This window comes from Odocoileus virginianus, unplaced genomic scaffold, assembly GCF_023699985.2.
Source record: "Odocoileus virginianus isolate 20LAN1187 ecotype Illinois unplaced genomic scaffold, Ovbor_1.2 Unplaced_Scaffold_5, whole genome shotgun sequence".
In the NCBI taxonomy this organism is placed as follows: Eukaryota; Metazoa; Chordata; class Mammalia; order Artiodactyla; family Cervidae; genus Odocoileus; species Odocoileus virginianus.
In genome coordinates, this window is record NW_027224267.1 from 4,168,794 (window position 1) to 4,182,895 (window position 14,102).

Consider the following 14,102-nt stretch of genomic DNA (forward strand, 5'->3'; position numbering starts at 1 on the left):
GTGTTCTCAACTCGCCCTCTGGCTTTGGGAGTCTGAGTCCCTGTGCTTATCAGGCCATGCTGCCGAGTCTCACGTTATATTTTGCACCTTTGTTTGACCTGGGTCTTTTTTGTATCTTCCCTGTCACTACTTAACATGCTCAGTGGTCTTCTACTCCCCTCCTCCCTTCAGCAAGCCCCCACTGACATCTCCTGTGGGCCAGGCCTTTTTGTTGGGTGAAAGGGAAACAAAGTGAGTGATGTACAATTTTGAGTCTTGTCTTGAGAAAAGTCCGCACCCAGGAGATCAGAGGTCGGTGTCTCTTGTCCATGGAGAGTGTCCCTGACCCTTCAGCAGACCAGGCCAACGAGGAGCCTGCTGGGAGGGCAGGCCTGGATCCCACACTGTTCCTTCACTGCTCAGCTCTGGGCCTCAATTTTCTGTGGGTATAAAGGGAGCTGGCTCATATGCCTCTTGCGTCTTTGGGGACTCAGATGAGACCAACAGGAGGGACAGTTTGGGGAGGCGCCTCCAGGTCACTGGCAGATGGCCTGGTCTCACCGATGCCCTGGTTCTGCTAAGGTCCCTGGTGCTCTCGCTCATCCAGCATCAGGACACCAGGCTCCGGGCATCAGGCAGCGGCCGCGTAGACAGAGCCTTATCAGGATCCACAGGCCTCGCTGTCTTGGCCCCACCCTGGCTGCCAGCCCGGCCCCAAACTCTGGGCACAGGGCACAGACTGGACACAGGGGCAGAGTCCGTCCGCTGGAAGAATGGGCGAGTCGGGCCGGGAGAGGCCTGAGGCCTCAGGCCGAGAAGGGCCTGGAACGGACCCCTTGGAGCGCGCTCATGCGCGTCCTGCGAACCTGCCCTCCAAGAGCCTGACCAACGACGATGAATGAGGCTTCCAAGAGCCCGATCAACGACAATGAATGAGTGGCCGAGCGGCTTCGGGTGAGCGGGCGCCGCCGGCACGCCGGCCTGACCGGTTTCAGCGAAGAGGCTTGTGAGTCTGCGAGCGGTCATCCCTACGCGCTGGACCCCGCCCAGTCCGCAGGACCCGGGGCCGGGTGGCAGAAGTTCGACTCTGCCTCCAAGCGGCAACCCCGCCCGCTCAGGCCCCGCCCCTCGCCACCTCGGTCCCGCCCCGCGGCGCCCCGCCCGCGCCCAGCCAATAGCAGCACGGGTTGCTGGGAGGTGCGGCAAGGGCTGGGCCTATGGGGTGGCGCGTTGTTGGGCTGCGGCGCCGCAGGCCGCACCCAGCTCGGGCGTCTGGGGCTGTGAGGAGGGCTGAGGGGGCGGGAGGCCGGGCGGGCCGGGGCTGCGGGCCGGAGTTCGCGCGGCGGACAGGGGGCGGAGCCGGAGCCGGAGTCGCCGGAGCGGACGGGAGGCTGTCGCACTGGGACCTGGGAGCCTTCGCGTGCCCGCCATTCGCCTCTGAGGTGAGGCTGGTGCCCAGCGCGGCGGCGGGCTCGGGGCTGCAGGCCGAGGAGCGGGCCTTGGGCTGCGGCACGGAGGGCGGGGGCCGCCATGGGAGGGGTCCCCGCCTTTCGGCCGTCGGCCTTGAAGGGCGGAGGCGGGGGGTGGGGTGGCTATACCGTGCAGACCCTTGGCCCCAGGGCCTGGTCTGTGGAGACGGCTGGACAGCTTGTTGGTGGGCTGGGTGGTGGGCTTCGGGGGTCCCTGTGGAGAAGGAGGGCGCGGGCCGGACGGTGCGTCGGCGCGGTGGTCGCGGCGACCCGGCCCTTGGTCCCGCGGTGCCAAGGGCTCCAGGGTTCGTGCACAGACGCAGACATTCGGGGGCATCCGGATCCCGTCCCCCGTCTGCGCTTTTTTTCCTTTTTTTCTTTTTAAAGAAAACGACAGCTTCTGCCAAAAGAGAAGCCACATCTGCCTGCGGACGGTAATAGGGCTGTCCTGCAGCTTGATCAGGGAAGGGGCTGTTGCTCATCCTCGCCCTCTGTTTCCTTTCTTTTTCGTCTCGGGGAGTGTTAGAGGGTCTCTTGCCGTTTAACCGTTTTATCTTTGGTCGCGTAATTCATGGTCAGGAGATTTCGTAAGCTTTGGCGTTCGCTTCATGCATTCTTACCTTAAAATAGTATTTTTTTTGTTGTTAACCTGGAGCTGCTAGCAGTGGTGTGACCATATGATTTTATGCCTAAATGACAGAAAGCAATTTGTCATATCCGCACGGGCCGAAAACATAGCTGAGCGTTGTATGCAATGCTCGTAAGTTGTTACAGAAGGATTTTTTTCTTTCCGGGTGAAAAATTGGTTACATCTTAATGAGGATAGGAAATAAGCTGTTGAAAGGTCCACTCGGTCTTCTTTGCTTAAACACATCAGTGAAGGCGCCCGGTGAAACCCAGCTGGAGTCGACGAGCACCAGAGAGGGAAGGGCACCCCAGGCAAAGATGAATTGTATGAGGGTGGGATTGTACAGTTGGGGTCTTTAGTTAACGGACAAGTGCCAGCCCACGTGTAAATTACTTATTTAAATCCAGAATCTTGGTATTCTGATAGTGGGTTACACTAGAATGGTAAAGTTGTTTTCTAAGGAAGTGAATGGTTTTGGCAGTCCCAGCTGCTTTTCAGAGTTTTGATGTGGTTTACAGCAGGACAAATGGTATGATTTGTTTTACTGCTTGTGTGGTTTCAGTTACAAAGGCTCACTGAAAGACGTGAATCTAAATTCTACCCAGTCTTCAAAAGGTGGGATAGTTTCCTCTCTAAAATATGATTTATACAGCTAGCCATTTTCTCCTTTAACTCTTTGATGTTGTCTGATATTGGTAAGGTTTTGTTTGGTATTCAGTTGTTATTGATTTTGGTATAAAAGGTGTTTCTTTAGATGATTATTAGTTTTTAGGTCTTTCAAGTTGTCCTTATATTGCATCAGTAAATACTGAAGTGCTTTAAAAGATATTTAAAAAAAATAATCAGATATCCAGCCAGTTTAAAATTTTCTTGGTTGTCATAATTTTTAACAGTTTGACAGCTAATATAAAAAAGACTTATTATGTGAAACTTAGAGGTTAAATTGGACTTATTTATTTTGACATGTTGAATTCTTCCCACCACGTGTAGAGAGACTAGTATAATAAACCTCTCTTTACCCTCATCTAGCTTCAGTAGTTATTTACTCATGGCTAGTTTTGCTTTACCTGTATCTTCATACCCAAGATGTCATATGATTTTAGCTGTTAAATATTTCTGTATGTATATTTTCTTGATTTTAACAGTTTGAATCAGGATCCAAATGCATACATTGTGAAATGTTTTAATCTATAGGTTCCTCCTCCATCTTTTGTTGTCGCTTGTAATTTATTTGTTGGTTTGTCCTGTGGAGTTACTCACAGTCTGGATTTTATTCTGTTTTGTAGTTTATCTACAAAACAGTATTTGCTGTAAATGTAATGTAATTTAGTTAGAACTAAAGGCATTATCACATTCAAGGTTGATTTATTTTTAGCAAGACTTCATAGGTTAGTAGGCAGATAAGGATTAGTAGTCTTTTAAATTGAAGTATAGATGATTTATAGTGTTTCAGGTATATAGCATGTGTATAGATACATTTTCTTTTCAACTTCTTTCCATTGTAGTTATTAAAAGATATTGAATATAGTTCCTTGTGCTATATAGTAGGTACTTTTAAGTCTATTTTTTATATAGTAGTGTGTATCTGTTAATCCCAAATCCCAATTTATTCTGCTCCCTCTTTCCCCTTTGATAGTCATAAATTTGTTTACTTAGTCTGAGTCTGTTTCTGTTTTGTAAGTAAGTTCATTTGTATAATTTTTTAGATTCCGCTGAAGTGATATCATATGATGTCTTTCCTTGTCTTGCTGCACTTATTATGATAATCTTTAGGTCAATCAATGTTGCTGCAAGTAGTCTTCATGTTTGGATCCCTTGATGCTCAGTGTTAAGAGTCATTCTTTCATTAGGTATTAAAAATGTTGATATTTTAATTATATAACTTCATCATTTATTAGCTGGAATATTTCTGTAAAGAGCAATTTCCCTTCCTTCATGATTTGGTTACCTTGAATTGTAACTCTCATAGGAAAGGCAGGATAAATGGTTAATCCTGCTACATTTTATATTAGTTTTCAAAATAATGAGTTGGCATTCTCCAAAAGTGGCCAGTGAGTTGTGTATATGTATTTGTGTCATTGTGAACTCATGGATTTAAACGTATTTATATGGTTCAGTTCATCGTAGATCCTTATTGAGACTCAAATTGTTCCATCATTGTGTAATAGAAATCTGTTCAAATTGGCTCCTAAATCCTTTAGACACAAGTCTTTGATTGCTCTTTTTTCTGGTATGACAAACCACACCAGGCTCATCTTGTACATTTTTTGTCCCAGCCCTGGAATCATCATTTCTCCAAGGAGCCTTGATTTTTTTTAATGAAAAAATAATATTTAGTAATTAACAATCTGTGCCCTGGAGTTGTTTATTGCTGCTGAGTTGATCATTGTTTCTAGGTCTTTTCAGTGCACCCATGGTGGATTACTGACACTTTTAGTTGTAAAGTGAGATGACAGAATTCTGTTTAACCTTTTTAATCTTGCATGTGTCTCTTTTTTCTTCTAAGACAAACATCTTGACTCTAATTACTCATTGTTTTATCCTACACTGTATATCAGTATCAGAAGAATAATATGAACACTAGTACCAACTAATAAAAGGTGTTTAAGAGGTCTTTTTTGTATCCTTATTTGGAATATGTAGTCAAATTATTGTGTTTTAAAGTCACTTGGAATAGTTACTGCATGATTTTGCTACTATTGGATGTTTAGTGTTCTTTTTTTTATTTTGTTTTCAATGTTTAGGGATTGCTTTTTGTTTTTTTTCAAATTGAAATATCATGTAAGTTACAGGTATACAGTGTAGTGATAAATAACTTTTAAAGGTTATACTCCATTTATAGTTACTATAAAATACTGGCTAAGAAATTGCTTTTTGTCTTGTTTTGAGGTTCCATGTTTAAGTGGGATCATGTGGTATTTGTCTTTCTGTCTGACCTAATTTTATTTATAGTATTCTCAAGGTTTATGTATATTATAGAAAGTATCAGAATTTTCTTTCTTTTTAAGGCTGAATAACATTCCATTGTATGTATATACCACACTTTGTTTATTCATTCATCCCTCTGCAAATATTTGGTTTGCTTCCACATTTCAGCAATTGTGAATACCTCCTTGAGACCCTACTTTCGGTTCTTTGCGTTATGTACTCAGGAGTGGCATTGCTGGATCAGATGGTAGTTCTGTTTAAAACATCTTGAGTAACCATTGTGCTGTTCCTCACAGTCGCTGCACCGTTTTACTGGTATATTCCCACCAGTAGAACAAAAGGACTCCAGTGTTTTCATGTTCTTGGGGACATTTGTTTCCTTTTTTTTTTTTGATAGTAGCCTCGGTGGTCCTCATACCCATTAGGATGACCACTGTGGCTACAGGCTACCACTGTGCCATCAGGCTTTTTTTCCCCACTTAACTTGGGGCATCTGTGCCAGACTATACTATAGACATTTCTCATTCCTTTCAGTTGCATTGTGCTCCTTTATATGGTTGTACCATACTTTTTTCAGGAAGATATGACTGCTTTTTAATGAATGTTCTTGTCCATTAATGGCAGTTTTTTTCACTTACACTGTAACGTGGTGAAATTTTACTGATGCATTTAAAGTGATCAGAATGGTAAGAAGTACTTCACATAAATGTAATGTCATACTCTTAAATTCTGTTCTGTTGAGAAGACTTCAGTCTTTTCTCTTATGTGGTAGTTAGCCAATACTGATGTTAAAAGATTTCACTTTAACTTTTTTTTTTTTTGCTTTTTAATATCTGCTATTTCAGTCCCTCAACTGCATTAATACAGTTTGGAGTTGGCTTAAAAAATGTAATTTCTGATATAAAATCATCTAATTCTTATTGACACAATATTAATCCAATTGTAAATATCACGTTTTAGTAATCTCCTTTTTTCTGTTATCTGTTCTCTCATGTATTACCGGTCTTCATAATCACTGAACTCTTGAGTATTGAGCCATTAAAGTCTAAAATACTAGACCCGGAGACTTTAGTGTGGGAAAACCGGTGCTTATAGCTGTAGTTGTTAATGCTGTCTGGTAACATCAGTTTTGTCAGTTCTACCTTCAGAATACGTCCTGGCTCAGTTCTTCTGTCCCATCGCCACTGTTACCACCTGCGTCCCAGTGGATGTCATATCTCCCTTGAACTACCATAGCAGTCTGCAGCTGGTCTCTGCAGGTCCTTTCTTTCTACTTAATCTCCCCCTGACAGCCAGAGTGATTTACATACAGTAGAAATTGGATCATGGTCTGCCTTGCTAAAGCTGCTCAAAGACCAGTAAAGTATTAATGGTTGCCTTTAGGTAACTATGTGGCTGTTGGATAGGGGTGGGAAGAAGCCTTACATTTTACTGGATAATCTCATAAATAAACCTTTCGAGTTTTGATTCATGTAATTGAATTATGTACTCAGAATAAATTAAGTAATTGTACAAACAAGTCAATCCAATGACTTTCCTTCATACGTAGAACAAAATCCAAATTTCTTCTTCTTTTTTTTCTGTCTGTGCCCTATGGCTTGTGGGAATGATCCTGACCAAGAATTGAACCCGGACCCCTGGCAGGGAAAGCATTGAGTCCTAGCCACTGAGTCAGCGAATTCCCCCAGATTCCTTACGATGATCTCCCAGCTCACCTTCTTCCATTCTTCCACTTGCCCATTTATGCTGCATTTACATGGCCTTCCTAGAACCTGTCTAGCTCTTATTTTTTTTTTTTTTTTTGACTGAGCTGTGAAGGTGGGGTTACTGTCCACATTGAGTGCATACTTTGTGGTTAAATGCCTTTGGACTTTGCTTTGATATCTGTCACTTTCTCGTTTAAATGACTATTGAAAATAGGGATATGCTTTTAAGTGGCAACACAGGTTTTCTAAATTCAGTTTATAAGCTTAAATTTTTGTCTTTTTAAATACTTACTGTGTGCTAGGCATTGTACTTTTTATGTGCGGGAGCCAAAAAGTTCATCCAGGTGTTTACATTAGATGTTACGGAGAAACCTGTATGATTTTTTTTTTTTGCTAGCCCAATATTATCTAATTTAATCCTTAAAACAATCCTGTTGAGTGGATACTATTTTCATCCCATCAGATGGAAGAACTGAGAAAGGTTAAGTAATTGCCAAGGTCACATGGGAGGCGGTGGAGCTGGGATTCAAATCGAGGGTGTCTGACTCCGGGGATGATGCTCTGCGACACCAGGCCGTGCTGCCTGTGTTCTGTGCGCTTCCTTAGTCCTGCCACTCAGTCACGGACTGTAACTGTTGGCCCTGGTCTTCCCCGTGAGGGCAGCAGCTATGCTTCATTACTGTTTGCTGAGGCTAGTAATGCCTGGAATAGAGCAGGTCCTTAAGAAATATTTGTTTTGTTAGTGATCTTCAGTTAATTTTTTAAAAGCTTAGCTGTGAAAAATAAAGTTCATGGCAAATTATTAAAGGCTCATCTGTTCCCTCAAAGCAGAAGTTGACAGACTTTTTGTAAAGAGCCAGATAACATTTTAGGCTTTGAGTGAGTGTTAGTTGCTCAGCCGTGTCTGACTCTCTTCGACCCCATGGACTGGAGCTCCCACCAGGCTCCTCTGTCCATGAGATTCTTCAGGCAAGAATACTGGAGTGGGTTGCCATTCCCTTCCCCAGGGGATCTTCCTGATCCAAGGATCAAACCAGGTCTCTTGCATTGCTGGCAGATTCTTTACCGTCTGGCCCGCCAGGTGTTTCCTTAGAGCTATATGATCTCTGTTGCAAGTAAACTGCTCAGCTCTGCTGTTGCATGAGAGCAGCCATAGGTGATTCGTAAGTGACATGACTGTCCAATAAAACCTTATTTATGGATGCTGCAATTTGAATTGATTTTCATGTCCATCATATGTTTATGCTGCATATATTATTTTTTCTAGCCTTTAAAAATCAAACAAAGCTTGTGGCCCTTATAAAAATAGGCAGTGGGCTGGAGTTGGCTTCAGGTGGGGCATCATTTGCTGATTTCTGCCCGGAGTTTAAATTTTTTCATTAGACCAAGTTAGACATCCTTCTTCTGCCCGCCCTTGTTTTGTTTGCCAGTGGACTTTCTTTTGCTGCTTCCTGCTTTGGTCTACAGAAAGGAACTGCGGAGGAGAAACACTGTCCTGAGATGCCACATGATACTGGCTGCAGGGCCACTGCTGTGGGCTTTATTCATTATAGTAAATGAAATAAAGACTCTCCTTTGTTCAGGAGATCTGCTTTACTTTTCTTTGAGTAGAAGTTTCAGCTTCATTATTCTAGTTCTGACCCAGAATGGATGTCTGTATTTTATGTTTGTCCTTTAGATAATATATTTCAGCTGTGGTTTAATAGTGAGCACTACTTGGAGTTAGAAAGACCTGGTTATACCTGGTTGTTTAACTTTCTTCACTAAATAGATCTTTTATTGAGTTTAATTTTTTTTTTTAGTTTAATTTTTATTTTACTTTGGAGTATAGTTGATTTACAGTGTTGTGTTAGTTTCAGGTGCACAGGAAAATGATTGTTATATCCTTTTTTTTTTTCCTAGATTCTTTTCCGATATAGGTTAATACAGAATATTGAGCAGAGTTCTCTGTGTCATACTGTAGGTCCTTGCTGATAATTTTGTATATGGTAGTGTGTATATGTTAATCCCAAACTCCAAATTTATCTCCCCCTTTTCCCTTTTGGTAACTGTGTTTGTTTTTGAAGTCTGTGAATCTTTCTTTTTTGTAAACAAGTGCATTATTACTGTCTTTTTAGATTTTGCATATAAGTGATATGTGGCGTTTGTCTTTCTGTCTCACTTCACTTAGTGGGTCATTTCTGGGTCCCTCCGTGTTGCTGCAAATTTTGCTAGATTAGTCTTAAACTAGCATTGTACCTGGCCCCGAGGAAGAACCCAGGAAGTGGCAAAGCTCATTTTCTACCCTCACCTCCATCACTTTCTCCACCTCACATCCTTGGCCACATCACTTCCCTGTTTTGAACTTCAGTTTCGCCGTTTGTACAGTGGGTATGATAATGCCCTCCATAGGTACTTCACAGAGCTAGTGTGATGGTTTGGGACTTCCCTGCTGGTCCAGGGTTATGAGTGCACCATGCAGTGCGGGGGACGTGAGTTCAGTTCCTGGTCAGGGAGCTAGTACCCCACATGCCGCATAGTGACTGAGCCTGCGCGCTCTGGCAGTGCAAGTGGAGAGCCTGTGTGCCACAGCCCCATGCAGCCAATAAATAAAAATAAATACCAAAAAAGAATCGGTATGATGATTAAATTAAAAAGTACTCTGTAAGCGACAGGTGCTGCTTAAGTGTGTTATTATCATATATTTAGAACATACTTGAGGGCAAAAGCAAGAGAGGAACCATTACTAATGGTGCATTAACTTCTCTTAAATGCACCCCCAGCTGTTAACTTATGTCATGACTTTTGGGTGTGAAAGATTGTACTGAAAAAGCTATGCTATACATATTGTAGCTCATTTTGCCAAATGAGAGGTTAGTGTTTGAGAAAATGTAATGCTTATAATTCATAGGTGCCATTGCTATAGAAGCTTACTACACGGAATTGTAAATTTGTAATTTTGAATTGTAAATTTGAATTGTGAAATTGTAAATTTGAGCCAAAAGTCTTGAAACTCAAATCCTTGGGGCTAAAATCTTCTCGTTTTTACTTTAAAAATGTTGCGTCACTGTCTTCTTGCCTGCATCATTTCCTACAGGTGGTCTACTGTCACCTTTATATTTGTTCTTCTACATAACATGCCCTTGTTCTTTGACTGCTTTTAAGATTTTCCTATCACTGGTTTTGCAATTTTATTTTGATGTGCTTTTCTTTCATTTCTTTATTTAGCCGTACCAGTTCTAAGTTGCGGCATGCAGGATCTTTGGTTGTGGCATGTGGGATCTAGTTCCCTGACTAGGAATTGAACCAGGAGCCCCTACGTTGGGAGCAAGGAACCTTAGCCACTGGACCACCAGGGAAGTCCCTTGATATGCTTTTGAATTTAGTGGGTTTTTCTTTTTTTTTTTCATGTTTCTTGTGCTTGGGGTTCATTGAGCAGTTTTCTTGGATCTCTGGGTTTATAGAGCCAAATTTATAGATCTGTGGGTTTGTTCATCAAACTTGAGAAAATTTTGGGCATTATCTTTTCGTGTATATTTTCTTTGTGATGTTGTCTTTGAGAACTCCAGTCCCACTCATGTTGGACTATTTAAAGTTGACCAGCAGCTTAGGGATGCTCTGTTCATTTATTTGATTGTCTTTTTCCTTTGCTTTTTTTTTCTTTTTATTGCTTTGTCTTCAAATTCACTACTCTCGTGTACAGTATTTAATCCACCATTAATCTTGTTCAGTGTAAATTTTCATCTTACATGGTGTAGCTTTCATCTTTAGAATTTCAGTTGGTGTCATTTTTATATCTTCCATCTCTCTACTTGAGGTTTTGAACGTATGTAATATAGTTGTACTAAATGTTTTAGTGACCTTGTCCACTAATTTTAACTTTACTTTCACTTCTCGGTTGGTTTGATTGATTTATATCTCCAATATGGATCTTGTTTTTCTGCTTCTTTTCTTGTTGGGTAATTTTTTATTGGATTCCAGACACTGTAAATTTTACATTGTTGGGTTCTGAATCATTATTTCTTCCTATAAACATTCTTAAGCCTTGTTGGCTCTGTTTTGTTAGCAGTAGGACTTTAACATTTTTACTATGTTGTAGATGGTAAAATTTTTACTGTGTTGTAGATGGTGAATGGCAACATTTTCTTTTACATAAACTACTAGCCTCCTTGTGGAGAAGGAAATGGCAGCTCACTCCAGTGTTGTTGCCTGGAAAATCCCGTGGATGGAGTAGCCTGGCAGGCTACAGTCTGCACGACTGAGTGACTGCATCTAGCCCCCTTGAGAATGGAAAGTGACTGAAACAACAGCAACAGCGACACTTGACCTGCTTTACCTGTGAATCTGATAATCATTGTGTTTTTATTTTCCCCTACGCTTTGGCAGGTTACTTTGGTGAGTAGAGGGCCGTCCTTTTTTGATTTCCTTTAGTCTGAGGCTTTGAGAGCTGAGTCAGAGTTGGTTCAGTAGCAGGTTAAATACGCTGGCACCTGCTCAGTTTGTTCAGTGCTCACTCGCTGTCACGTGGCTCTTCCAGATATCTAACATATTTAGGAACTTTGACATAGCATGATATTAAACTTTAACAGAGCTGTTTAATAGTTCATGCTTGTTCTGACCTCCTACATGCAGGAGGCTTGAGTTGGAAGGAGTGAAGGGAAGTGGGTTTAAGTTTGTTTGCCCTTTGAGCTTTATTCCAGAAGTACCTTTTAAAACAATTGTTGTGCCTAATGTGTAACATTGTTTTTAATATCTGTTAGCTTAAAAGTGTTGAGCATGTTTTATATGATTTTATATTGATTTAAAATATACATAAGAAAAAAATAGCATTTTTCCTACATGGGAAAAAATAGCATTTTTAAATGCAGTAGGAGTGAAGTCTGGGGGACACTTAAATTTTAACTGAACAGCATCTTGAAAACCTGCTCTGCCAGGATAAAGTGACAACAGTAAGTTTTAAAATGTTATTTTGCAAGGATGTTTTCCTTTCTGTAGCTTTCATTAACTTGGAGTCCCATTTCTTCACATACCGTTATTGAGCACCTGTTTTGTGCTGGGGACTGCTCTAGGCACGGTGAACACAGCAGGGGATAAGATGCATGTCCCTCCCTCGGGAGCTTCCGTTCTCGAGTGAGAGATGAAGTAATAAAGCTGGACTGTCGGTAGTAATAACTGCTGTAAAGAGCACAGAAGCAGAATAGGGGGCGGAGAATGAGGGCGGCAGGGTCTGTGGTAGGTGGGGGAGTGAGGGAAGCTTCTCTGAGGAGGCGACGTTGGATTAGCGATGGAATCTGTGTGCATCTGGGGGAGAGCGTTTGGGCAGTGGAGACCCATCTTTCTATCTGTGGTTTCTTGTTGCCTGTTGGTGGGGTCAGGTAATTAGGCTAGACATCTGGGAAAAGAAAACCCTTACGGGCTGTGAACTCGACGAGGAAGCAGAGCCGGTGCTGTGTGCCAGTGTCCCTGTAGATGCCTAGTGCCTGGCTCTGGGTAGTGCAGAGAGGAAATGAATTTTTTTGGGGTGGAGCCCATCTACTAATGACAATATTAGTAGTGGTAGTATCATTATTAAGTAATTATTAAGTTATAGTAAGAGCCACAGGTAATTTTTATTGTGCACTCTGTGGGGAGTATTGTACCATTTTGCAGACGAGGAAGCCATGAGGCAAGTTAAGAAACTTGCCCAAGAGCACACAGCTGGAGTGGTGGTGTGTACGTACTTCTTTTAAAGGAGAAATTGTTAAAAGTGTTATACGTAACAACACTGATTTTGTTCCTTTTTAATACATCTTGACCAGTGCTCAATAGCAGCACACAAATCTATATCATTCTCTGTAATAATCTCAGGCTTTTTCTTTTACCTATATAATTTATTTAATAACTGCTATATTGATAGGTATTTGTTTCCAGATTTTTACTGTTACAAGCTTTTTAAGGTTAGCATTCCTTGTCTTTGGGCACTGTGAAGTGTATCTGTAGATATTGACTCAGAAGTGAAATTGCTCGGTCCAAGGATAGTTTGCATGTTGTTGTTCAGTCACCCAGTCATGTCTGACTCTTTGCCACCCCATGAACTATAGCATGTGAGTCCTCTGTCCCTCCCTTGCCCAAGTTCATGTGCATTGCATTGATGATGCCATTCAGCCATCTCGTTCTCTGACGCCCTCTTTTCCTCCTGCTCTCAATCTTTCCCAGCATTAGGGACTTTTCCAGTGAGTCAGCTGTTTCCATCAGATGACCAAAATACTGGAGCTTCAGCTTCAGCATCAGTCCTTCCAATGAGTATTCAGGGTTGATTTCCCTTAGGATTGACTGGTTTGATCTCTTTGCTGTCCAAGAGACTCCCTTTAATTTGCATAGCTGTCTCCAAATTACCCTTCTGAGGAGCTGTACCAGTTTGTACACCCGCCAACTGCATGTATTCCCCACATAAGAAAGTGTGTTTGTGTAACATATAGGTGATCATGGTACCTGTCTTACAGTTATTATGAGGTTTAAGCTGGATTTAGAAAAGGCAGAGGAACCAGAGATCTAATTGCCAACATCCTTTGGGTCATAGAAAAAGCAAGAGAATTCCAGATAAACATCCACTTTATTGATTACACCAAAGCCTTTGACTGTGTAGATTACAACAAACTGTGGAAAATTCTTAAAGAGATGGGAATACCAAACCACCTTACCTGCCTCCTGAAAAATCTGTATGCAGGTCAAGAAGCAACAGTTAGAACCAGACATGGAACAATAGACTGGTTCAATAATTGGGAAAAGAGTGTGTCAAGGCTGTATATTGTCACCCTGCTTATTTAACTTGAATGCACAGTATATCATGAGAAACACTGGGCTGGGTGAAGCACAGGTTGGAATCAGGATTGCAGGGTGAAATATCAATAACCTCAGATATGCAGATGAAGCCACCCTTATGGCAGAAAGTGAAGAAGAACTAAAGAACCTCTTAATGGAAGTGAAAGAGGAGAGTGAAAAAGCTGGCTTAAAGCTCAACATTCAGAAAACATAAGATCATGGCATTCGGTCCCATCACTTCATGGCAAATAGATGGGGAAACAGTGGAAAAAACAGTGGCTGACTTTATTCTTTTGGGCTCCAAAATCACTGCAGATGGTGATTGCAGCCATGAAATTAAAAGATGCTTACTCCTTGGAAGGAAAGTTATGACCAACCTAGACAGCATATTAAAAAGCAGAGACATTACTTTGCCAACAAAGGTCCGTCTAGTCAAGGCTGTGGTTTTTCCAGTGGGTCATGTATGGATGTGAGAGTTGGACTATAAAGAAAGCTGAGCGCCGAAGAATTGATGCTTTTGAACTGTGGTGTTGGAGAAGACTCTTAAGAGTCCCTTGGACTGCAAGGAGATCCAACCAGTCCATCCTAAAGGAGATCAGTCCTGGATGTTCA

At 42.0% G+C, this 14,102-nt stretch overlaps 1 protein-coding gene across 9 annotated transcripts in view; it reads left to right on the plus strand.

Moving 5' to 3' along the window:
* Positions 1-1,264: 1,264 nt before the first annotated feature.
* ADD1 (adducin 1) overlaps positions 1,265-14,102 on the plus strand; it is an 89,777-nt gene continuing 76,939 nt past the window's right edge. For 4 of the 9 annotated variants that reach the window (XM_020889844.2, XM_020889845.2, XM_020889850.2 and 1 more), the window contains exon 1: positions 1,266-1,421. The gene's annotated coding sequence lies outside the window, so the exon portion shown is untranslated. Of the gene's footprint in view, positions 1,422-14,102 lie in introns of all 9 variants that reach the window. The other 5 variants (XM_020889841.2, XM_020889847.2, XM_070462560.1 and 2 more) reach the window with 2 other exon arrangements.